Here is a 24608-nt window from a genome sequence, read left to right as displayed (position 1 = left end):
CCACGTATACTGCGTGCGTGCGGCGGCGACGACGACGACGACGTTCGCGAGGAGCTAAGGTTATAACTCCAAAAAATATTATTAAAATTATCTGCGATAGGACCATAAGAGACGCTAACGAGGCATCCGAAGGCACTGTCCCGTGCCACCATAAATTACCAGCCTAGCGTAATGCGGCTGCAAGTGCGGTCCGGCTAACCGCAAAAAAAAAAAAAAAAATTCTTAAGATAATCTTAAATTAATTAAAAGAAATCGTGGTGTGTAAGCAACTAACTACTGGGCACATCAACAACTACGACAAGTTTTGCTACCAGCGGAATATCTGATCACTGCAGAATGTTAACCCATTTCAGGCTGTGTTTTAATTAATTTTAGGTGGGCCGATCCCGACGGTACTGCAATGCCGGGCCAACCCGCGACAGAGGTGGAGCAAGCCCCTAGCACTCCGTCATAAGCCAAAAATTAGTTTAATATTCTGGTCGTGCAATGCAGGACGTATCAGATATTAAGCTGATAAGAACAGGTACTACACTTTTTTTCCCTCCTACCTCCCCTATAGCCCTACCTTTTCCTCTCCAAAAATGCCGCCATCCTCTAGTGTCGACGCAGCACGTAAAGCAGGGTGTTGTTAGCAGCAAGACTTATTGCCATAAACCGAAAATAAAAGCGGAGGCATACTCTGCTATGCCTCAGGGGGCGACGACACACTCCTCAGAAACACACTTCCCTCTGCAGGTGTGAGGCAAGTGATGATGTTAAAAACTAAATAGAAAGAAATAAATAAAGACAGAAATGAAGGCAAAAAAAAAAAAAAAACAGCGACGGTAGCACACTCAAACGAAACTGGCGAGATAATCCCATAGCCCATAGAATTAACGAAGTAATAATCCTCTAAGATAGATTATGTGTTTTCCAATTTTCCAATAATTTTTCATACAACGTTCACACAATTTCCATGTAACCAATTTCCATATTATCAGTATCATAGAACAATCTACTCTAGTGAGGCCCAGAAGGCCAATATCAAACCTGGGGTATGGTTAAGTCAAGAGTAGTTTGAAAGTCCGAGTGACAAAGATCCAGGGGTACACTCAGGCAATTCTTATACGAGGTGCCTTACTCAGCCTGGAACACCTTTTGATAACCATGAACCATTGCAACTTTAAGAAATCTTGCAAAAGTAATGGTATATTTCCGGTCACATTCCGCCTGGCGATGCTGGCTCCAAAGGTAGTCCATGAAAGAGACAGCATCGGTGAGGCAAAGGTCATAGATCGTGAAAATGGTGTGGCCCAAGAGCCACACCACTGCGTTATGTCTTTTTCGGGGGTTGGTCTGAATACCAGGGGTAAGGAACCAGTCGATTGGCACATAGTCCAGTGTAGTCCCACCGATCAGCGCTAATAGCACACGTGCAAGGTCCCACACTTCTGTGACGTGAGGGCATAAGAGACGATGCTCTCTGGTGTCTACGTCACCACATCGGCCGCAAGCAGCCGAGGGCCATAGGCGGATGGCCGCCAAGCGATGATTAGTGGGTATTAAATTGTTTACAACGCGATACCATAGCGCTGAAACTTCTGTGGGGAGGGCTGGGTGGTTGATATTAGCCCAAGCTTGGTGCCAGATGACCGACGGTCGTCTGTCCTCCAATTTATGTGGTGTGGGCTGGCTCTCGAAGCGCCTAGTAAAGGCGCTTCGATGTGCGTGCCTTGTCGGTGGCCACTGTTAGGACGTAACTTTGATTGAGGTAATAGACCTTGACTGCCGTCATCCGGAATGTAATATGTGTCAAACATACTGGTTCACGCGCCGATTGTGGGCGATAACGGTCGAAAAGCACCGCTGTTGTCCCACCTGGGTCAATCTCACGCAAAGTGGCGATACGGTGAATCAGGATTGCCGCACATTTGCGGGGAAAGTCAATGAGTCCAAGGCCACCATCGACCTTTGGCAGTGTACAAGTCTGTGCATCAACTTTGAATAGTGCATGCCGCCACAACAGGCAATATACTGTTTGTGAGATGGCTCTGCTGGTTTGTTTCGGTAGCGTAAGGAGTTGTGCTACATACCATGCCCGTTATAGGATGTAAGTATTAATCAGTTGGATTCGTTGATGGAGGTCGAGTCGTCGATCAGTGTGACTCACGCAAAGTCCTCTGATGCGCGTGAGAATCCGCCTGCACGTGAGTGTTAACATGCGCTGCGGACAGGCAGTCACCTCAAGACCCAAGATACGTTGATCCCCTACAATCCGGAACCATGGGCGCTCGATGGTCAATGATCGTGGTCCTAGTGGGATTAGCACCATTTTGTTGGATTTTAAAATGGCACCGGATGCTCGTTCATAAACGTGGAGGACTCGGCGAACTGAATCGATGTCCCTGGCGTTTGCTACAAACACACCTACACCATCCGCGTATGCCGCACTGCGGAAGGTGACGCCTGGGAAAGGAACACCATCGACCATCCGTCCGATGTCACGCAGCACGGGGTCCAAAGCGATAAAATACACTGACAAGGGACACCCTTGTCGAACTGATCATCTGATGGGAACTGGTCGTGATCTGCAGCCGTTCACAATGATTGTGGAATTTGCTCCATCCAAGAAGTGCCGGATGACTCTTATGAAGTGCTCCCCGAAACCCATCCGCGACATAACGGCCAGCAGGTAAGGATGGGACACCCTATCGAAGGCACCGGCGAAATCTAGGGATCAATTGCACCCGGGGTTCGAGCGTCGGCGGTGGGTGAGTAAGACAGCATCACGGTATATAGAAGCAGTGGTGAAGGTGGTTCGATTCGAAACGCCACATGATTGAGTGGGACAAAGTACCTTATTCGTTACCTGTTTAAGACGTGAAGCCACACTTCGTGCCACCAACTTATAAACAGTGTTAAGAACGGTGATGGGACGTATGTCTCTAGCCCGACAGTCGCCTGTGACCTTTGGATTAAGGGCAATACATACAGCTAGAAAATCGGCGGGTAGCTCGCAACCAGCAAAAATCTCCTCGCACATTTTGCAGAAGTGGTCTCCTAACAGGCCGGAAAACCTAGCACTTCAATTAGTGCTGGAATGGCACAATCGAAGGGCGGTATCCTTGCGGAGTACCGCCAGAGATGAAAAACCGCAGTGTCAGGGCCTAAATGCTTGCAGCATGTACGCTCCACATGTGGGGGTCACACACGGTGGTGCGGGCCGATATGGCAACAGGCGACCGTCGAAAACATCGCAAAAGCAAGTGCCGGAGGGAACGTCAAAATACGAGAGCACTCGTCAACAGCCCAGTACCACCCTCCATGTCGAGGAGTAAACTGCGACTCCCATTTGAACGCCGCTAGCTGCCAGGCCAGTGGAGAAGCCGTGAGGCCGCCCCACAGCAGCGCCAGGCCGGCGCTAGCTATACTGGCGCGAGCTACACCTAGCCGAGTGCTTAAATCGTCCACCGCCTACTGCATATGTGTGTGTGCGTGTGTACCACGTATTCTGCGTGCGTGCGGCGGCGACGGCGACGACGACGACGTTCGCGAGGAGCTAAGGTTATAACTCCAAAAAATATTATTAAAATTATCTGCGACAGGACCATAAGAGACGCTAACGAGGCATCCGAAGGCACTGTCCTGTGCCACCATAAATTACCAGCCTAGCGTAATGCGGCTGCAAGTGCGGTCCGGCTAACCGCAAAAAAAAAAAAAAAAAAAAAAAAATTCTTAAGATAATCTTAAATTAATTAAAAGAAATCGTGGTGTGTAAGCAACTAACTACTGGGCACATCAACAACTACGACAAGTTTTGCTACCAGCGGAATATCTGATCACTGCAGAATGTTAACCCATTTCAGGCTGTGTTTTAATTAATTTTAGGTGGGCCGATCCCGACGGTACTGCAATGCCGGGCCAACCCGCGACAGAGGTGGAGCAAGCCCCTAGCACTCCGTCATAAGCCAAAAATGAGTTTAATATTCTGGTCGTGCAATGCAGGACGTATCAGATATTAAGCTGATAAGAACAGATACTACACTTTTTTTCCCTCCTACCTCCCCTATAGCCCTACCTTTTCCTCTCCAAAAATGCCGCCATCCTCTAGTGTCGACGCAGCACGTAAAGCAGGGTGTTGTTAGCAGCAAGACTTATTGCCATAAACCGAAAATAAAAGCGGAGGCATACTCTGCTATGCCTCAGGGGGCGACGACACACTCCTCAGAAACACACTTCCCTCTGCAGGTGTGAGGCAAGTGATGATGTTAAAAACTAAATAGAAAGAAATAAATAAAGACAGAAATGAAGGCAAAAAAAAAAACAGCGACGGTAGCACACTCAAACGAAACTGGCGAGATAATCCCATAGCCCATAGAATTAACGAAGTAATAATCCTCTAAGATAGATTATGTGTTTTCCAATTTTCCAATAATTTTTCATACAACGTTCACACAATTTCCATGTTACCAATTTCCATATTATCAGTATCATAGAACAATCTACTCTAGTGAGGCCCAGAAGGCCAATATCAAACCTGGGGTATGGTTAAGTCAAGAGTAGTTTGAAAGTCCGAGTGACAAAGATCCAGGGGTACACTCAGGCAATTCTTATACGAGGTGCCTTACTCAGCCTGGAACACCTTTTGATAACCATGAACCATTGCAACTTTAAGAAATCTTGCAAAAGTAATGGTATATTTCCGGTCACATTCCGCCTGGCGATGCTGGCTCCAAAGGTAGTCCATGAAAGAGACAGCATCGGTGAGGCAAAGGTCATAGATCGTGAAAATGGTGTGGCCCAAGAGCCACACCACTGCGTTATGTCGTTTTCGGGGGTTGGTCTGAATATCAGGGGTAAGGAACCAGTCGATTGGCACATAGTCCAGTGTAGTCCCACCGATCAGCGCTAATAGCACACGTGCAAGGTCCCACACTTCTGTGACGTGAGGGCATAAGAGACGATGCTCTCTGGTGTCTACGTCACCACATCGGCCGCAAGCAGCCGAGGGCCATAGGCGGATGGCCGCCAAGCGATGATTAGTGGGTATTAAATTGTTTACAACGCGATACCATAGCGCTGAAACTTCTGTGGGGAGGGCTGGGTGGTTGATATTAGCCCAAGCTTGGTGCCAGATGACCGACGGTCGTCTGTCCTCCAATTTATGTGGTGTGGGCTGGCTCTCGAAGCGCCTAGTAAAGGCGCTTCGATGTGCGTGCCTTGTCGGTGGCCACTGTTAGGACGTAACTTTGATTGAGGTAATAGACCTTGACTGCCGTCATCCGGAATGTAATATGTGTCAAACATACTGGTTCACGCGCCGATTGTGGGCGATAACGGTCGAAAAGCACCGCTGTTGTCCCACCTGGGTCAATCTCACGCAAAGTGGCGATACGGAGAATCAGGATTGCCGCACATTTGCGGGGAAAGTCAATGAGTCCAACGCCACCATCGACCTTTGGCAGTGTACAAGTCTGTGCATCAACTTTGAATAGTGCATGCCGCCACAACAGGCAATATACTGTTTGTGAGATGGCTCTGCTGGTTTGTTTCGGTAGCGTAAGGAGTTGTGCTACATACCATGCCCGTTATAGGATGTAAGTATTAATCAGTTGGATTCGTTGATGGAGGTCGACTCGTCGATCAGTGTGACTCACGCAAAGTCCTCTGATGCGCGTGAGAATCCGCCTGCACGTGAGTGTTAACATGCGCTGCGGACAGGCAGTCACCTCAAGACCCAAGATACGTTGATCCCCTACAATCCGGAACCATGGGCGCTCGATGGTCAATGATCGTGGTCCTAGTGGGATTAGCACCATTTTGTTGGATTTTAAAATGGCACCGGATGCTCGTTCATAAACGTGGAGGACTCGGCGAACTGAATCGATGTCCCTGGCGTTTGCTACAAACACACCTACACCATCCGCGTATGCCGCAATGCGGAAGGTGACGCCTGGGAAAGGAACACCATCGACCATCCGTCCGATGTCACGCAGCACGGGGTCCAAAGCGATAAAATACACTGACAAGGGACACCCTTGTCGAACTGATCATCTGATGGGAACTGGTCGTGATCTGCAGCCGTTCACAATGATTGTGGAATTTGCTCCATCCAAGAAGTGCCGGATGACTCTTATGAAGTGCTCCCCGAAACCCATCCGCGACATAACGGCCAGCAGGTAAGGATGGGACACCCTATCGAAGGCACCGGCGAAATCTAGGGATCAATTGCAGCCGGGGTTCGAGCGTCGGCGGTGGGTGAGTAAGACAGCATCACGGTATATAGAAGCAGTGGTGAAGGTGGTTCGATTCGAAACGCCACATGATTGAGTGGGACAAAGTACCTTATTCGTTACCTGTTTAAGACGTGAAGCCACACTTCGTGCCACCAACTTATAAACAGTGTTAAGAACGGTGATGGTACGTATGTCTCTAGCCCGACAGTCGCCTGTGACCTTTGGATTAAGGGCAATACATACAGCTAGAAAATCGGCGGGTAGCTCGAAACCAGCAAAAATCTCCTCGCACATTTTGCAGAAGTGGTCTCTTAACAGGCCGGAAAACCTAGCACTTCAATTAGTGCTGGAATGGCACAATCGAAGGGCGGTATCCTTGCGGAGTACCGCCAGAGATGAAAAACCGCAGTGTCAGGGCCTAAATGCTTGCAGCATGTACGCTCCACATGTGGGGGTCACACACGGTGGTGCGGGCCGATATGGCAACAGGCGACCGTCGAAAACATCGCAAAAGCAAGTGCCGGAGGGAACGACAAAATACGAGAGCACTCGTCAACAGCCCAGTACCACCCTCCATGTCGAGGAGTAAACTGCGACTCCCATTTGAACGCCGCTAGCTGCCAGGCCAGTGGAGAAGCCGTGAGGCCGCCCCACAGCAGCGCCAGGCCGGCGCTAGCTATACTGGCGCGAGCTACACCTAGCCGAGTGCTTAAATCGTCCACCGCCTACTGCATATGTGTGTGTGCGTGTGTACCACGTATTCTGCGTGCGCGCGGCGGCGACGACGACGACGACGTTCGCGAGGAGCTAAGGTTATAACTCCAAAAAATATTATTAAAATTATCTGCGATAGGACCATAAGAGACGCTAACGAGGCATCCGAAGGCACTGTCCCGTGCCACCATAAATTACCAACCTAGCGTAATGCGGCTGCAAGTGCGGTCCGGCTAACCGCAAAAAAAAAAAAAAAAATTCTTAAGATAATCTTAAATTAATTAAAAGAAATCGTGGTGTGTAAGCAACTAACTACTGGGCACATCAACAACTACGACAAGTTTTGCTACCAGCGGAATATCTGATCACTGCAGAATGTTAACCCATTTCAGGCTGTGTTTTAATTAATTTTAGGTGGGCCGATCCCGACGGTACTGCAATGCCGGGCCAACCCGCGACAGAGGTGGAGCAAGCCCCTAGCACTCCGTCATAAGCCAAAAATGAGTTTAATATTCTGGTCGTGCAATGCAGGACGTATCAGATATTAAGCTGATAAGAACAGATACTACACTTTTTTTCCCTCCTACCTCCCCTATAGCCCTACCTTTTCCTCTCCAAACATGCCGCCATCCTCTAGTGTCGACGCAGCACGTAAAGCAGGGTGTTGTTAGCAGCAAGACTTATTGCCATAAACCGAAAATAAAAGCGGAGGCATACTCTGCTATGCCTCAGGGGGCGACGACACACTCCTCAGAAACACACTTCCCTCTGCAGGTGTGAGGCAAGTGATGATGTTAAAAACTAAATAGAAAGAAATAAATAAAGACAGAAATGAAGGCAAAAAAAAAACAGCGACGGTAGCACACTCAAACAAAACTGGCGAGGTAATCCCATTGCCCATAGAATTAACGAAGTAATAATCCTCTAAGATAGATTATGTGTTTTCCAATTTTCCAATAATTTTTCATACAACGTTCACACAATTTCCATGTTACCAATTTCCATATTATCAGTATCATAGAACAGTCTACTCTAGTGATGCCCAGGAGGCCAATATCAAACCTGGGGTATGGTTAAGTCAAGAGTAGTTTGAAAGTCCGAGTGACAAAGATCCAGGGGTACACTCAGGCAATTCTTACACGAGGTGCCTTACTCAGCCTGGAACACCTTTTGATAACCATGAACCATTGCAACTTTAAGAAATCTTGCAAAAGTAATGGTATATTTCCGGTCACATTCCGCCTGGCGATGCTGGCTCCAAAGGTAGTCCATGAAAGAGACAGCATCGGTGAGGCAAAGGTCATAGATCGTGAAAATGGTGTGGCCCAAGAGCCACACCACTGCGTTATGTCTTTTTCGGGGGTTGGTCTGAATACCAGGGGTAAGGAACCAGTCGATTGGCACATAGTCCAGTGTAGTCCCACCGATCAGCGCTAATAGCACACGTGGAAGGTCCCACACTTCTGTGACGTGAGGGCATAAGAGACGATGCTCTCTGGTGTCCACGTCACCACATCGGCCGCAAGCAGCCGAGGGCCATAGGCGGATGGCCGCCAAGCGATGATTAGTGGGTATTAAATTGTTTACAACGCGATACCATAGCGCTGAAATTTCTGTGCGGAGGGCTGGGTGGTTGATATTAGCCCAAGCTTGGTGCCAGATGACCGACGGTCGTCTGTCCTCCAATTTATGTGGTGTGGGCTGGCTCTCGAAGCGCCTAGTAAAGGCGCTTCGATGTGCGTGCCTTGTCGGTGGCCACTGTTAGGACGTAACTTTGATTGAGGTAATAGACCTTGACTGCCGTCATCCGGAATGTAATATGTGTCAAACATACTGGTTCACGCGCCGATTGTGGGCGATAACGGTCGAAAAGCACCGCTGTTGTCCCACCTGGGTCAATCTCACGCAAAGTGGCGATACGGTGAATCAGGATTGCCGCACATTTGCGGGGAAAGTCAATGAGTCCAACGCCACCATCGACCTTTGGCAGTGTACAAGTCTGTGCATCAACTTTGAATAGTGCATGCCGCCACAACAGGCAATATACTGTTTGTGAGATGGCTCTGCTGGTTTGTTTCGGTAGCGTAAGGAGTTGTGCTACATACCATGCCCGTTATAGGATGTAAGTATTAATCAGTTGGATTCGTTGATGGAGGTCGAGTCGTCGATCAGTGTGACTCACGCAAAGTCCTCTGATGCGCGTGAGAATCCGCCTGCACGTGAGTGTTAACATGCGCTGCGGACAGGCAGTCACCTCAAGACCCAAGATACGTTGATCCCCTACAATCCGGAACCATGGGCGCTCGATGGTCAATGATCGTGGTCCTAGTGGGATTAGCACCATTTTGTTGGATTTTAAAATGGCACCGGATGCTCGTTCATAAACGTGGAGGATTCGGCGAACTGAATCGATGACCCTGGCGTTTGCTACAAACACACCTACACCATCCGCGTATGCCGCACTGCGGAAGGTGACGCCTGGGAAAGGAACACCATCGACCATCCGTCCGATGTCACGCAGCACGGGGTCCAAAGCGATAAAATACACTGACAAGGGACACCCTTGTCGAACTGATCATCTGATGGGAATTGGTCGTGATCTGCACCCGTTCACAATGATTGCGGAATTTGCTCCATCCAAGAAGTGCCGGATGACTCTTATGAAGTGCTCCCCGAAACCCATCCGCGACATAACGGCCAGCAGGTAAGGATGGGACACCCTATCGAAGGCACCGGCGAAATCTAGGGATCAATTGCAGCCGGGGTTCGAGCGTCGGCGGTGGGTGAGTAAAACAGCATCACGGTATATAGAAGCAGCGGTGAAGGTGGTTCGATTCGAAACGCCACATGATTGAGTGGGACAAAGTACCTTATTCATTACCTGTTTAAGACGTGAAGCCACACTTCGTGCCACCAACTTATAAACAGTGTTAAGAACGGTGATGGGACGTATGTCTCTAGCCCGACAGTCGCCTGTGACCTTTGGATTAAGGGCAATACGTACAGCTAGAAAATCGGCGGGTAGCTCGCAACCAGCAAAAATCTCCTCGCACATTTTGCAGAAGTGGTCTCCTAACAGGCCGGAAAACCTAGCACTTCAATTAGTGCTGGAATGGCACAATCGAAGGGCGGTATCCTTGCGGAGTACCGCCAGAGATGAAAAACCGCAGTGTCAGGGCCTAAATGCTTGCAGCATGTACGCTCCACATGTGGGGGTCACACACGGTGGTGCGGGCCGATATGGCAACAGGCGACCGTCGGAAACATCGCAAAAGCAAGTGCCGGAGGGAACGACAAAATACGAGAGCACTCGTCAACAGCCCAGTACCACCCTCCATGTCGAGGAGTAAACTGCGACTCCCATTTGAACGCCGCTAGCTGCCAGGCCAGTGGAGAAGCCGTGAGGCCGCCCCACAGCAGCGCCAGACCGGCGCGAGCTATACTGGCGCGAGATACACCTAGCCGAGTGCTTACATCGTCCACCGCCTACTGCATATGTGTGTGTGCGTGTGTACCACGTATTCTGCGTGCGTGCGGCGGCGACGGCGACGACGACGACGTTCGCGAGGAGCTAAGGTTATAACTCCAAAAAATATTATTAAAATTATCTGCGATAGGACCATAAGAGACGCTAACGAGGCATCCGAAGGCACTGTCCTGTGCCACCATAAATTACCAGCCTAGCGTAATGCGGCTGCAAGTGCGGTCCGGCTAACCGCAAAAAAAAAAAAAAAAAAAAAAAAAAAAAAAAAAAAAAAAAAAAAATTCTTAAGATAATCTTAAATTAATTAAAAGAAATCGTGGTGTGTAAGCAACTAACTACTGGGCACATCAACAACTACGACAAGTTTTGCTACCAGCGGAATATCTGATCACTGCAGAATGTTAACCCATTTCAGGCTGTGTTTTAATTAATATTAGGTGGGCCGATCCCGACGGTACTGCAATGCCGAGCCAACCCGCGACAAAGGTGGAGCAAGCCCCTAGCACTCCGTCATAAGCCAAAAATGAGTTTAATATTCTGGTCGTGCAATGCAGGACGTATCAGATATTAAGCTGATAAGAACAGATACTACACTTTTTTTCCCTCCTACCTCCCCTATAGCCCTACCTTTTCCTCTCCAAAAATGCCGCCATCCTCTAGTGTCGACGCAGTACGTGAAGCAGGGTGTTGTTAGCAGCAAGACTTATTGCCATAAACCGAAAATAAAAGCGGAGGCATACTCTGCTATGCCTCAGGGGGCGACGACACACTCCTCAGAAACACACTTCCCTCTGCAGGCGTGAGGCAAGTGATGATGTTAAAAACTAAATAGAAAGAAATAAATAAAGACAGAAATGAAGGCAAAAAAAAAAAAACAGCGACGGTAGCACACTCAAACGAAACTGGCGAGATAATCCCATAGCCCATAGAATTAACGAAGTAATAATCCTCTAAGATAGATTATGTGTTTTCCAATTTTCCAATAATTTTTCATACAACGTTCACACAATTTCCATGTTACCAATTTCCATATTATCAGTATCATAGAACAGTCTACTCTAGTGAGGCCCAGAAGGCCAATATCAAACCTGGGGTATGGTTAAGTCAAGAGTAGTTTGAAAGTCCGAGTGACAAAGATCCAGGGGTACACTCAGGCAATTCTTATACGAGGTGCCTTACTCAGCCTGGAACACCTTTTGATAACCATGAACCATTGCAACTTTAAGAAATCTTGCAAAAGTAATGGTATATTTCCGGTCACATTCCGCCTGGCGATGCTGGCTCCAAAGGTAGTCCATGAAAGAGACAGCATCGGTGAGGCAAAGGTCATAGATCGTGAAAATGGTGTGGCCCAAGAGCCACACCACTGCGTTATGTCTTTTTCGGGGGTTGGTCTGAATACCAGGGGTAAGGAACCAGTCGATTGGCACATAGTCCAGTGTAGTCCCACCGATCAGCGCTAATAGCACACGTGCAAGGTCCCACACTTCTGTGACGTGAGGGCATAAGAGACGATGCTCTCTGGCGTCTACGTCACCACATCGGCCGCAAGCAGCCGAGGGCCATAGGCGGATGGCCGCCAAGCGATGATTAGTGGGTATTAAATTGTTTACAACGCGATACCATAGCGCTGAAACTTCTGTGGGGAGGGCTGGGTGGTTGATATTAGCCCAAGCTTGGTGCCAGATGACCGACGGTCGTCTGTCCTCCAATTTATGTGGTGTGGGCTGGCTCTCGAAGCGCCCAGTAAAGGCGCTTCGATGTGCGTGCCTTGTCGGTGGCCACTGTTAGGACGTAACTTTGATTGAGGTAATAGACCTTGACTGCCGTCATCCGGAATGTAATATGTGTCAAACATACTGGTTCACGCGCCGATTGTGGGCGATAACGGTCGAAAAGCACCGCTGTTGTCCCACCTGGGTCAATCTCACGCAAAGTGGCGATACGGTGAATCAGGATTGCCGCACATTTGCGGGGAAAGTCAATGAGTCCAAGGCCACCATCGACCTTTGGCAGTGTACAAGTCTGTGCATCAACTTTGAATAGTGCATGCCGCCACAACAGGCAATATACTGTTTGTGAGATGGCTCTGCTGGTTTGTTTCGGTAGCGTAAGGAGTTGTGCTACATACCATGCCCGTTATAGGATGTAAGTATTAATCAGTTGGATTCGTTGATGGAGGTCGAGTCGTCGATCAGTGTGACTCACGCAAAGTCCTCTGATGCGCGTGAGAATCCGCCTGCACGTGAGTGTTAACATGCGCTGCGGACAGGCAGTCACCTCAAGACCCAAGATACGTTGATCCCCTACAATCCGGAACCATGGGCGCTCGATGGTCAATGATCGTGGTCCTAGTGGGATTAGCACCATTTTGTTGGATTTTAAAATGGCACCGGATGCTCGTTCATAAACGTGGAGGACTCGGCGAACTGAATCGATGTCCCTGGCGTTTGCTACAAACACACCTACACCATCCGCGTATGCCGCACTGCGGAAGGTGACGCCTGGGAAAGGAACACCATCGACCATCCGTCCGATGTCACGCAGCACGGGGTCCAAAGCGATAAAATACACTGACAAGGGACACCCTTGTCGAACTGATCATCTGATGGGAATTGGTCGTGATCTGCAGCCGTTCACAATGATTGTGGAATTGGCTCCATCCAAGAAGTGCCGGATGACTCTTATGAAGTGCTCCCCGAAACCCATCCGCGACATAACGGCCAGCAGGTAAGGATGGGACACCCTATCGAAGGCACCGGCGAAATCTAGGGATCAATTGCAGCCGGGGTTCGAGCGTCGGCGGTGGGTGAGTAAGACAGCATCACGGTATATAGAAGCAGCGGTGAAGGTGGTTCGATTCGAAACGCCACATGATTGAGTGGGACAAAGTACCTTATTCATTACCTGTTTAAGTCGTGAAGCCACACTTCGTGCCACCAATTTATAAACAGTGTTAAGAACGGTGATGGGACGTACGTCTCTAGCCCGACAGTCGCCTGTGACCTTTGGATTAAGGGCAATACGTACAGCTATAAAATCGGCGGGTAGCTCGCAACCAGCAAAAATCTCCTCGCACATTTTGCAGAAGTGGTCTCCTAACAGGCCGGAAAACCTAGCACTTCAATTAGTGCTGGAATGGCACAATCGAAGGGCGGTATCCTTGCGGAGTACCGCCAGAGATGAAAAACCGCAGTGTCAGGGCCTAAATGGTTGCAGCATGTACGCTCCACATGTGGGGGTCACACACGGTGGTGCGGGCCGATATGGCAACAGGCGACCGTCGAAAACACCGCAAAAGCAAGTGCCGGAGGGAACGACAAAATACGAGAGCACTCGTCAACAGCCCAGTACCACCTTCCATGTCGAGGAGTAAACTGCGACTCCCATTTGAACGCCGCTAGCTGCCAGGCCAGTGGAGAAGCCGTGAGGCCGCCCCACAGCAGCGCCAGGCCGGCGCGAGCTATACTGGCGCGAGATACACCTAGCCGAGTGCTTACATCGTCCACCGCCTACTGCATATGTGTGTGTGCGTGTGTACCACGTATTCTGCGTGCGTGCGGCGGCGACGGCGACGACGACGACGACGACGTTCGCGAGGAGCTAAGGTTATAACTCCAAAAAATATTATTAAAATTATCTGCGACAGGACCATAAGAGACGCTAACGAGGCATCCGAAGGCACTGTCCTGTGCCACCATAAATTACCAGCCTAGCGTAATGCGGCTGCAAGTGCGGTCCGGCTAACCGCAAAAAAAAAAAAAATTCTTAAGATAATCTTAAATTAATTAAAAGAAATCGTGGTGTGTAAGCAACTAACTACTGGGCACATCAACAACTACGACAAGTTTTGCTACCAGCGGAATATCTGATCACTGCAGAATGTTAACCCATTTCAGGCTGTGTTTTAATTAATATTAGGTGGGCCGATCCCGACGGTACTGCAATGCCGAGCCAACCCGCGACAGAGGTGGAGCAAGCCCCTAGCACTCCGTCATAAGCCAAAAATGAGTTTAATATTCTGGTCGTGCAATGCAGGACGTATCAGATATTAAGCTGATAAGAACAGATACTACACTTTTTTCCCTCCTACCTCCCCTATAGCCCTACCTTTTCCTCTCCAAAAATGCCGCCATCCTCTAGTGTCGACGCAGCACGTAAAGCAGGGTGTTGTTAGCAGCAACACTTATTGCCATAAACCGAAAATAAAAGCGGAGGCATACTCTGCTATGCCTCAGGGGGCGACGACACACTCCTCAGAAACACACTTCCCTCTGCAGGTGTGAGGCAAGTGATGATGTTAAAAACTAAATTGAAAGAAATAAATAAGGACAGAAATGAAGGCAAAAAAAAAAAGACAGCGACGGTAGCACACTCAAACGAAACTGGCGAGATAATCCCATAGCCCAAAGAATTAACGAAGTAATAATCCTCTAAGATAGATTATGTGTTTTCCAATTTTCCAATAATTTTTCATACAACGTTCACACAATTTCCATGTTACCAATTTCCATATTATCAGTATCATAGAACAGTCTACTCTAGTGATGCCCAGAAGGCCAATATCAAACCTGGGGTATGGTTAAGTCAAGAGTAGTTTGAAAGTCCGAGTGACAAAGATCCAGGGGTACACTCAGGCAATTCTTATACGAGGTGCCTTACTCGGCCTGGAACACCTTTTGATAACCATGAACCATTGCAACTTTAAGAAATCTTGCAAAAGTAATGGTATATTTCCGGTCACATTCCGCCTGGCGATGCTGGCTCCAAAGGTAGTCCATGAAAGAGACAGCATCGGTGAGGCAAAGGTCATAGATCGTGAAAATGGTGTGGCCCAAGAGCCACACCACTGCGTTATGTCGTTTTCGGGGGTTGGTCTGAATATCAGGGGTAAGGAACCAGTCGATTGGCACATAGTCCAGTGTAGTCCCACCGATCAGCGTTAATAGCACACGTGCAAGGTCCCACACTTCTGTGACGTGAGGGCATAAGAGACGATGCTCTCTGGTGTCTACGTCACCACATCGGCCGCAAGCAGCCGAGGGCCATAGGCGGATGGCCGCCAAGCGATGATTAGTGGGTATTAAATTGTTTACAACGCGATACCATAGCGCTGAAACTTCTGTGGGGAGGGCTGGGTGGTTGATATTAGCCCAAGCTTGGTGCCAGATGACCGACGGTCGTCTGTCCTCCAATTTATGTGGTGTGGGCTGGCTCTCGAAGCGCCTAGTAAAGGCGCTTCGATGTGCGTGCTTTGTCGGTGGCCACTGTTAGGACGTAACTTTGATTGAGGTAATAGACCTTGACTGCCGTCATCCGGAATGTAATATGTGTCAAACATACTGGTTCACGCGCCGATTGTGGGCGATAACGGTCGAAAAGCACCGCTGTTGTCCCACCTGGGTCAATCTCACGCAAAGTGGCGATACGGTGAATCAGGATTGCCGCACATTTGCGGGGAAAGTCAATGAGTCCAAGGCCACCATCGACCTTTGGCAGTGTACAAGTCTGTGCATCAACTTTGAATAGTGCATGCCGCCACAACAGGCAATATACTGTTTGTGAGATGGCTCTGCTGGTTTGTTTCGGTAGCGTAAGGAGTTGTGCTACATACCATGCCCGTTATAGGATGTAAGTATTAATCAGTTGGATTCGTTGATGGAGGTCGAGTCGTCGATCAGTGTGACTCACGCAAAGTCCTCTGATGCGCGTGAGAATCCGCCTGCACGTGAGTGTTAACATGCGCTGCGGACAGGCAGTCACCTCAAGACCCAAGATACGTTGATCCCCTACAATCCGGAACCATGGGCGCTCGATGGTCAATGATCGTGGTCCTAGTGGGATTAGCACCATTTTGTTGGATTTTAAAATGGCACCGGATGCTCGTTCATAAACGTGGAGGACTCGGCGAACTGAATCGATGTCCCTGGCGTTTGCTACAAACACACCTACACCATCCGCGTATGCCGCACTGCGGAAGGTGACGCCTGGGAAAGGAACACCATCGACCATCCGTCCGATGTCACGCAGCACGGGGTCCAAAGCGATAAAATACACTGACAAGGGACACCCTTGTCGAACTGATCATCTGATGGGAATTGGTCGTGATCTGCAGCCGTTCACAATGATTGTGGAATTGGCTCCATCCAAGAAGTGCCGGATGACTCTTATGAAGTGCTCCCCGAAACCCATCCGCGACATAACGGCCAGCAGGTAAGGATGGGACACCCTATCGAAGGCACCGGCGAAATCTAGGGATCAATTGCAGCCGGGGTTCGAGCGTCGGCGGTGGGTGAGTAAGACAGCATCACGGTATATAGAAGCAGCGGTGAAGGTGGTTCGATTCGAAACGCCACATGATTGAGTGGGACAAAGTACCTTATTCATTACCTGTTTAAGACGTGAAGCCACACTTCGTGCCACCAACTTATAAACAGTGTTAAGAACGGTGATGGGACGTACGTCTCTAGCCCGACAGTCGCCTGTGACCTTTGGATTAAGGGCAATACGTACAGCTACAAAATCGGCGGGTAGCTCGCAACCAGCAAAAATCTCCTCGCACATTTTGCAGAAGTGGTCTCCTAACAGGCCGGAAAACCTAGCACTTCAATTAGTGCTGGAATGGCACAATCGAAGGGCGGTATCCTTGCGGAGTACCGCCAGAGATGAAAAACCGCAGTGTCAGGGCCTAAATGGTTGCAGCATGTACGCTCCACATGTGGGGGTCACACACGGTGGTGCGGGCCGATATGGCAACAGGCGACCGTCGAAAACATCGCAAAAGCAAGTGCCGGAGGGAACGACAAAATACGAGAGCACTCGTCAACAGCCCAGTACCACCTTCCATGTCGAGGAGTAAACTGCGACTCCCATTTGAACGCCGCTAGCTGCCAGGCCAGTGGAGAAGCCGCGAGGCCGCCCCACAGCAGCGCCAGGCCGGCGCGAGCTATACTGGCGCGAGATACACCTAGCCGAGTGCTTACATCGTCCACCGCCTACTGCATATGTGTGTGTGCGTGTGTACCACGTATTCTGCGTGCGTGCGGCGGCGACGGCGACGACGACGACGTTCGCGAGGAGCTAAGGTTATAACTCCAAAAAATATTATTAAAATTATCTGCGACAGGACCATAAGAGACGCTAACGAGGCATCCGAAGGCACTGTCCTGTGCCACCATAAATTACCAGCCTAGCGTAATGCGGCTGCAAGTGCGGTCCGGCTAACCGCAAAAAAAAAAAAAAAAAAAAAAAAAATTCTTAAGATAATCTTAAATTAATTAAAAGAAATCGTGGTGTGTAAGCAACTAACTACTGGGCACATCAACAACTACGACAAGTTTTGCTACCAGCGGAATATCTGATCACTGCAGAATGTTAACCCATTTCAGGCTGTGTTTTAATTAATATTAGGTGGGCCGATCCCGACGGTACTGCAATGCCGAGCCAGCCCGCGACAGAGGTGGAGCAAGCCCCTAGCACTCCGTCATAAGCCAAAAATGAGTTTAATATTCTGGTCGTGCAATGCAGGACGTATCAGATATTAAGCTGATAAGAACAGATACTACACTTTTTTTCCCTCCTACCTCCCCTATAGCCCTACCTTTTCCTCTCCAAAAATGCCGCCATCCTCTAGTGTCGACGCAGCACGTAAAGCAGGGTGTTGTTAGCAGCAACACTTATTGCCATAAACCGAAAATAAAAGCGGAGGCATACTCTGCTATGCCTCAGGGGGCGACGACACACTCCTCAGAAACACACTTCCCTCTGCAGGTGTGAGGCAAGTGATGATGTTAAAAACTAAATTGAAAGAAATAAATAAGGACAGAAATGAAGGCAAAAAAAAAAGACAGCGACGGTAGCACACTCAAACGAAACTGGCGAGATAATCCCATAGCCCAAAGAATTAACGAAGTAATAATCCTCTAAGATAGATTATGTGTTTTCCAATTTTCCAATAATTTTTCATACAACGTTCACACAATTTCCATGTTACCAATTTCCATATTATCAGTATCATAGAACAGTCTACTCTAGTGATGCCCAGAAGGCCAATACCAAACCTGGGGTATGGTTAAGTCAAGAGTAGTTTGAAAGTCCGAGTGACAAAGATCCAGGGGTACACTCAGGCAATTCTTATACGAGGTGCCTTACTCGGCCTGGAACACCTTTTGATAACCATGAACCATTGCAACTTTAAGAAATCTTGCAAAAGTAATGGTATATTTCCGGTCACATTCCGCCTGGCGATGCTGGCTCCAAAGGTAGTCCATGAAAGAGACAGCATCGGTGAGGCAAAGGTCATAGATCGTGAAAATGGTGTGGCCCAAGAGCCACACCACTGCGTTATGTCGTTTTCGGGGGTTGGTCTGAATATCAGGGGTAAGGAACCAGTCGATTGGCACATAGTCCAGTGTAGTCCCACCGATCAGCGCTAATAGCACACGTGCAAGGTCCCACACTTCTGTGACGTGAGGGCATAAGAGACAATGCTCTCTGGTGTCTACGTCACCACATCGGCCGCAAGCAGCCGAGGGCCATAGGCGGATGGCCGCCAAGCGATGATTAGTGGGTATTAAATTGTTTACAACGCGATACCATAGCGCTGAAACTTCTGTGGGGAGGGCTGGGTGGTTGATATTAGCCCAAGCTTGGTGCCAGATGACCGACGGTCGTCTGTCCTCCAATTTATGTGGTGTGGGCTGGCTCTCGAAGCGCCTAGTAAAGGCGCTTCGATGTGCGTGCTTTGTCGGTGGCCACTGTTAGGACGTAACTTTGATTGAGGTAATAGACCTTGACTGCCGTCATCCGGAATGTAATATGTGTCAAACATACTGGTTCACGCGCCGATTGTGGGCGATAACGGTCGAAAAGCACCGCTGTTGTCCCACCTGGGTCAATCTCACGCAAAGTGGCGATACGGTGAATCAGGATTGCCGCACATTTGCGGGGAAAGTCAATGAGTCCAAGGCCACCATCGACCTTTGGCAGTGTACAAGTCTGTGCATCAACTTTGAATAGTGCATGCCGCCACAACAGGCAATATACTGTTTGTGAGATGGCTCTGCTGGTTTGTTTCGGTAGCGTAAGGAGTTGTGCTACATACCATGCCCGTTATAGGATGTAAGTATTAATCAGTTGGATTCGTTGATGGAGGTCGAGTCGTCGATCAGTGTGACTCACGCAAAGTCCTCTGATGCGCGTGAGAATCCGCCTGCACGTGAGTGTTAACATGCGCTGCGGACAGGCAGTCACCTCAAGACCCAAGATACGTTGATCCCCTACAATCCGGAACCATGGGCGCTCGATGGTCAATGATCGTGGTCCTAGTGGGATTAGCACCATTTTGTTGGATTTTAAAATGGCACCGGATGCTCGTTCATAAACGTGGAGGACTCGGCGAACTGAATCGATGTCCCTGGCGTTTGCTACAAACACACCTACACCATCCGCGTATGCCGCACTGCGGAAGGTGACGCCTGGGAAAGGAACACCATCGACCATCCGTCCGATGTCACGCAGCACGGGGTCCAAAGCGATAAAATACACTGACAAGGGACACCCTTGTCGAACTGATCATCTGATGGGAATTGGTCGTGATCTGCAGCCGTTCACAATGATTGTGGAATTGGCTCCATCCAAGAAGTGCCGGATGACTCTTATGAAGTGCTCCCCGAAACCCATCCGCGACATAACGGCCAGCAGGTAAGGATGGGACACCCTATCGAAGGCACCGGCGAAATCTAGGGATCAATTGCAGCCGGGGTTCGAGCGTCGGCGGTGGGTGAGTAAGACAGCATCACGGTATATAGAAGCAGCGGTGAAGGTGGTTCGATTCGAAACGCCACATGATTGAGTGGGACAAAGTACCTTATTCATTACCTGTTTAAGACGTGAAGCCACACTTCGTGCCACCAACTTATAAACAGTGTTAAGAACGGTGATGGGACGTACGTCTCTAGCCCGCCAGTCGCCTGTGACCTTTGGATTAAGGGCAATACGTACAGCTACAAAATCGGCGGGTAGCTCGCAACCAGCAAAAATCTCCTCGCACATTTTGCAGAAGTGGTCTCCTAACAGGCCGGAAAACCTAGCACTTCAATTAGTGCTGGAATGGCACAATCGAAGGGCGGTATCCTTGCGGAGTACCGCCAGAGATGAAAAACCGCAGTGTCAGGGCCTAAATGCTTGCAGCATGTACGCTCCACATGTGGGGGTCACACACGGTGGTGCGGGCCGATATGGCAACAGGCGACCGTCGAAAACATCGCAAAAGCAAGTGCCGGAGGGAACGACAAAATACGAGAGCACTCGTCAACAGCCCAGTACCACCTTCCATGTCGAGGAGTAAACTGCGACTCCCATTTGAACGCCGCTAGCTGCCAGGCCAGTGGAGAAGCCGCGAGGCCGCCCCACAGCAGCGCCAGGCCGGCGCGAGCTATACTGGCGCGAGATACACCTAGCCGAGTGCTTACATCGTCCACCGCCTACTGCATATGTGTGTGTGCGTGTGTACCACGTATTCTGCGTGCGTGCGGCGGCGACCATAAGAGACGCTAACGAGGCATCCGAAGGCACTGTCCTGTGCCACCATAAATTACCAGCCTAGCGTAATGCGGCTGCAAGTGCGTCCGGCTAGCCGCAAAAAAAAAAAAAAAAAAAAAAAAAAAAAAAAAAAAAAAAAAAAAAAAAAAAATTCTTTAGATAATCTTAAATTAATTAAAAGAAATCGTGGTGTGTAAGCAACTAACTACTGGGCACATCAACAACTACGACAAGTTTTGCTACCAGCGGAATATCTGATCACTGCAGAATGTTAACCCATTTCAGGCTGTGTTTTAATTAATTTTAGGTGGGCCGATCCCGACGGTACTGCAATGCCGAGCCAACCCGCGACAGAGGTGGAGCAAGCCCCTAGCACTCCGTCATAAGCCAAAAATGAGTTTAATATTCTGGTCGTGCAATGCAGGACGTATCAGATATTAAGCTAATAAGAACAAATACTACACTTTTTTTCCCTCCTACCTCCCCTATAGCCCTACCTTTTCCTCTCCAAAAATGCCGCCATCCTCTAGTGTCGACGCAGCACGTAAAGCAGGGTGTTGTTAGCAGCAAGACTTATTGCCATAAACCGAAAATAAAAGCGGAGGCATACTCTGCTATGCCTCAGGGGGCGACGACACACTCCTCAGAAACACACTTCCCTCTGCAGGTGTGAGGCAAGTGATGGTGTTAAAAACTAAATAGAAAGAAATAAATAAAGACAGAAATGAAGGCAAAAAAAAAAAAACAGCAACGGTAGCACACTCAAACGAAACTGGCGAGATAATCCCATAGCCCATAGAATTAACGAAGTAATAATCCTCTAAGATAGATTATGTGTTTTCCAATTTTCCAATAATTTTTCATACAACGTTCACACAATTTCCATGTTACCAATTTCCATATTATCAGTATCATAGAACAGTCTACTCTAGTGATGCCCAGAAGGCCAATATCAAACCTGGGGTATGGTTAAGTCAAGAGTAGTTTGAAAGTCCGAGTGACAAAGATCCAGGGGTACACTCAGGCAATTCTTATACGAGGTGCCTTACTCAGCCTGGAACACCTTTTGATAACCATGAACCATTGCAACTTTAAGAAATCTTGCAAAAGTAATGGTATATTTCCGGTCACATTCCGCCTGGCGATGCTGGCTCCAAAGGTAGTCCATGAAAGAGACAGCATCGGTGAGGCAAAGGTCATAGATCGTGAAAATGGTGTGGCCCAAGAGCCACACCACTGCGTTATGTCTTTTTCGGGGGTTGGTCTGAATACCAGGGGTAAGGAACCAGTCGATTGGCACATAGTCCAGTGTAGTCCCACCGATCAGCGCTAATAGCACACGTGCAAGGTCCCACACTTCTGTGACGTGAGGGCATAAGAGACGATGCTCTCTGGTGTCCACGTCACCACATCGGCCGCAAGCAGCCGAGGGCCATAGGCGGATGGCCGCCAAGCGATGATTAGTGGGTATTAAATTGTTTACAACGCGATACCATAGCGCTGAAATTTCTGTGCGGAGGGCTGGGTGGTTGATATTAGCCCAAGCTTGGTGCCAGATGACCGACGGTCGTCTGTCCTCCAATTTATGTGGTGTGGGCTGGCTCTCGAAGCGCCTAGTAAAGGCGCTTCGATGTGCGTGCCTTGTCGGTGGCCACTGTTAGGACGTAACTTTGATTGAGGTAATAGACCTTGACTGCCGTCATCCGGAATGTAATATGTGTCAAACATACTGGTTCACGCGCCGATTGTGGGCGATAACGGTCGAAAAGCACCGCTGTTGTCCCACCTGGGTCAATCTCACGCAAAGTGGCGATACGGTGAATCAGGATTGCCGCACATTTGCGGGGAAAGTCAATGAGTCCAACGCCACCATCGACCTTTGGCAGTGTACAAGTCTGTGCATCAACTTTGAATAGTGCATGCCGCCACAACAGGCAATATACTGTTTGTGAGATGGCTCTGCTGGTTTGTTTCGGTAGCGTAAGGAGTTGTGCTACATACCATGCCCGTTATAGGATGTAAGTATTAATCAGTTGGATTCGTTGATGGAGGTCGAGTCGTCGATCAGTGTGACTCACGCAAAGTCCTCTGATGCGCGTGAGAATCCGCCTGCACGTGAGTGTTAACATGCGCTGCGGACAGGCAGTCACCTCAAGACCCAAGATACGTTGATCCCCTACAATCCGGAACCATGGGCGCTCGATGGTCAATGATCGTGGTCCTAGTGGGATTAGCACCATTTTGTTGGATTTTAAAATGGCACCGGATGCTCGTTCATAAACGTGGAGGATTCGGCGAACTGAATCGATGACCCTGGCGTTTGCTACAAACACACCTACACCATCCGCGTATGCCGCACTGCGGAAGGTGACGCCTGGGAAAGGAACACCATCGACCATCCGTCCGATGTCACGCAGCACGGGGTCCAAAGCGATAAAATACACTTACAAGGGACACCCTTGTCGAACTGATCATCTCATGGGAATTGGTCGTGATCTGCAGCCGTTCACAATGATTGTGGAATTTGCTCCATCCAAGAAGTGCCGGATGACTCTTATGAAGTGCTCCCCGAAACCCATCCGCGAGATAACGGCCAGCAGGTAAGGATGGGACACCCTATCGAAGGCACCGGCGAAATCTAGGGATCAATTGCAGCCGGGGTTCGAGCGTCGGCGGTGGGTGAGTAAGACAGCATCACGGTATATAGAAGCAGCGGTGAAGGTGGTTCGATTCGAAACGCCACATGATTGAGTGGGACAAAGTACCTTATTCATTACCTGTTTAAGACGTGAAGCCACACTTCGTGCCACCAACTTATAAACAGTGTTAAGAACGGTGATGGGACGTATGTCTCTAGCCCGACAGTCGCCTGTGACCTTTGGATTAAGGGCAATACGTACAGCTATAAAATCGGCGGGTAGCTCGCAACCAGCAAAAATCTCCTCGCACATTTTGCAGAAGTGGTCTCCTAACAGGCCGGAAAACCTAGCACTTCAATTAGTGCTGGAATGGCACAATCGAAGGGCGGTATCCTTGCGGAGTACCGCCAGAGATGAAAAACCGCAGTGTCAGGGCCTAAATGGTTGCAGCATGTACGCTCCACATGTGGGGGTCACACACGGTGGTGCGGGCCGATATGGCAACAGGCGACCGTCGGAAACATCGCAAAAGCAAGTGCCGGAGGGAACGACAAAATACGAGAGCACTCGTCAACAGCCCAGTACCACCCTCCATGTCGAGGAGTAAACTGCGACTCCCATTTGAACGCCGCTAGCTGCCAGGCCAGTGGAGAAGCCGCGAGGCCGCCCCACAGCAGCGCCAGGCCGGCGCGAGCTATACTGGCGCGAGATACACCTAGCCGAGTGCTTACATCGTCCACCGCCTACTGCATATGTGTGTGTGCGTGTGTACCACGTATTCTGCGTGCGTGCGGCGGCGACGGCGACGACGACGACGACGACGTTCGCGAGGAGCTAAGGTTATAACTCCAAAAAATATTATTAAAATTATCTGCGACAGGACCATAAGAGACGCTAACGAGGCATCCGAAGGCACTGTCCTGTGCCACCATAAATTACCAGCCTAGCGTAATGCGGCTGCAAGTGCGGTCCGGCTAACCGCAAAAAAAAAAAAAATTCTTAAGATAATCTTAA

General features: G+C 49.3%; 1 non-coding gene and 6 pseudogenes across 1 annotated transcript; all 7 read right to left on the bottom strand.

The window, feature by feature from the left end:
- Positions 1–370: 370 nt before the first annotated feature.
- Positions 371–583, bottom strand: LOC124553850 (annotated as a pseudogene).
- A 3279-nt stretch (positions 584–3862) lies between these two features.
- On the bottom strand, positions 3863–4075 carry LOC124553763 (annotated as a pseudogene).
- Positions 4076–7338: 3263 nt separating this feature from the next.
- On the bottom strand, positions 7339–7531 carry LOC124553861. The gene has a single exon (XR_006968156.1). It is a non-coding gene; the product is annotated as a U2 spliceosomal RNA (small nuclear RNA).
- A 3314-nt stretch (positions 7532–10845) lies between these two features.
- LOC124553882 lies at positions 10846–11058 on the bottom strand (annotated as a pseudogene).
- Positions 11059–14329: 3271 nt separating this feature from the next.
- On the bottom strand, positions 14330–14541 carry LOC124553869 (annotated as a pseudogene).
- A 3277-nt stretch (positions 14542–17818) lies between these two features.
- LOC124553844 lies at positions 17819–18031 on the bottom strand (annotated as a pseudogene).
- A 3226-nt stretch (positions 18032–21257) lies between these two features.
- LOC124554003 lies at positions 21258–21470 on the bottom strand (annotated as a pseudogene).
- Positions 21471–24608: the final 3138 nt, after the last annotated feature.

Source organism: Schistocerca americana, chromosome 1, assembly GCF_021461395.2.
Source record: "Schistocerca americana isolate TAMUIC-IGC-003095 chromosome 1, iqSchAmer2.1, whole genome shotgun sequence".
NCBI classification, from domain to species: Eukaryota; Metazoa; Arthropoda; class Insecta; order Orthoptera; family Acrididae; genus Schistocerca; species Schistocerca americana.
Note: the sequence above shows the minus strand (reverse complement) of the source record. Positions and strands in the feature narration are given on the sequence as shown.